Source organism: Xiphophorus maculatus, chromosome 19 (genome assembly GCF_002775205.1).
Source record: "Xiphophorus maculatus strain JP 163 A chromosome 19, X_maculatus-5.0-male, whole genome shotgun sequence".
Classification (NCBI taxonomy): domain Eukaryota; kingdom Metazoa; phylum Chordata; class Actinopteri; order Cyprinodontiformes; family Poeciliidae; genus Xiphophorus; species Xiphophorus maculatus.
This window is the reverse complement of record NC_036461.1, coordinates 15,775,029-15,777,014: the sequence shown is the minus strand read 5'-3', so window position 1 is coordinate 15,777,014 and position 1,986 is coordinate 15,775,029. Positions and strand designations below refer to the sequence as shown.

General features: G+C 40.2%; 1 long non-coding RNA gene across 1 annotated transcript in view; it reads left to right on the top strand.

Annotated features, from left to right (window-relative positions):
* LOC111612136 overlaps positions 1-1,391 on the top strand; it is a 6,868-nt gene extending 5,477 nt beyond the window's left edge. Inside the window, exon 3 of the long non-coding RNA XR_002754427.1 lies at positions 130-1,391. This is a non-coding gene — a long non-coding RNA (uncharacterized LOC111612136). The remainder of the gene's footprint in view (positions 1-129) is intronic.
* The last annotated feature ends 595 nt before the right edge of the window (positions 1,392-1,986 follow it).

Here is a 1,986-nt window from a genome sequence, read left to right as displayed (position 1 = left end):
TGTACCCCTGTTTTTTTTTTCCTGCTTATGTTATCCATGTTCCATCTGATATCCAGATAGCTCTCCCTCTCCCCCCCCCCCCGCTCCCACCAAGCCCCTTCATTCACTCCCTGCTTTCTGGTTCTGCAGGAGTTCACACGTCCGAGCGAGGCTACCCAGGTAATTACCTGGCATTGTCAAATAAAGCGACCACTGATTCAAATTAGGAGTGAAATATCAAAGAGCAGCGTTGCCTCTGCAGCCAGCACTTATCCACACAGGAGACACAAGAGGAGATCTGAGAGCTCTGGGGACCTGCAGGGAGGCGGCAACAAAAACACTCTGCCTTCTCCTTCCTAGATAAATATCACCAATGAAAGCAACAGAACCCAACATGCCCAGGTTCACCAGGAACAGTGTTATTTGTTTGTGTTACGTATCCCACTTATCCATTATTAGCTTTTAAAGTGAAGAGGGATTTCGTGATATTCCTCAACATTCCTCATGTGTGTCCCTCAAAGGTCAAAGGCTGATATATGTGGATATGATCACACTCCAGCAGGGGGGTCAGGACACGTTCTCGCTCTTCCATTACGGCATTTCTTCCGTGTTTCTGCATCAGATACAAAGAGAGAACTAAAGAGAAGTCAACCACCGGGATTAGAAGTGAGTAGCGCATTAAGGTTTGGCAGCAGAAATGAGCTGCACAACCACACTCATTCATAACGTGCAATGTTTGTCTTTGATTTTCCTCCCACTTAAATCTACAATCAGCTTCCCAAACCAGCCTGAATCCTCCTGTTTTTTTGTTTTTTTTTTCCTTCTGCTGCGTCGTACGGCATAATTTAATACCGTGTGTAATTTCTTCATCTTGATTTCGGTGCTCACCGACAACAGGACCTTTGACACTTTGACACAGCAAGTGGAGGGTGATCTCGATGAACAATGTCACTGCACTTGGAAGGGGGGAAAACAAAGGAAAAGATTATTTCTGATCCCCCTTCATGTTCAAACTAGACAAGGTGCATCCAGGGATTTCACCTCAGCACAAAATAAGGGGGACGTGTAATTTGACTTGCCACATCTCGATGGAACCTGAACGGGTTACATTCTGCAACAACAAATAAAATGCTTTCCATGCTTTAGTACGTGTTTTTCGTGGTTGGAGGCGAAACGGGTTTGCAGACGATATTTTAGTGTTTAATGCTGTAAACACACAGTTTTCCCTCCCTCTGGCATATGGATGGCTCCCAGGGACACTTTACATGTAAATATTCATAGAGAGATGGGATGGGCTATTAATTATTAAGCACAGTAAAAAAATTTAAAAAAGTGTAATACTTCAATATTACACACATATGAATCCTAATTTTTTATTTGCTGCATATGTTCAGCTGAGAGGAGTCATATTTTGAAAAAAGGATTTTTATGGTAAAGATTTTAAAAATATGAGGAAGAACTCACTGCTGACTTCTAAGAAATAAAGAGTATTAAATATGAAAGAGAGCATGTGCAATATTTATGAATATATATAAGTAACATATGATCTATACATTAAAAAAATGTTAGTGATTTTCTTCAAGTTAACTCATAATCTGGACCCGTGTCTTCCTTGGGTCTTCCAGGAGGAAGTTTGAGCTCTCACGGTTTAACTTTTCAAGTGAAATACACGAGCACATTCCTCCAGATTCATTTTTTTCCCCAATTTTTGCCTTGCGGCCCGTGGCTTTTGACAGATTGTCACACTGTGATGGAGTTAGAGCTGTGAAGGGGAGAGAAGTCCTCACCTGAGTTTCACACTGCAGATATCTGACAACCAAGTAAGTAGAGACAGGATATAATTATGCTCAAGAACTGAGGGGTGTAGGGGAAGAACTTTTGAACCTGAATGTTGATTATTATTTTTCTTTAGTTTTTAATTGCCTGCTGAGCAGCAGTAACCTTTTCATTTTATATATATATATATATATATATATATATATATATATATATATATATATATATATA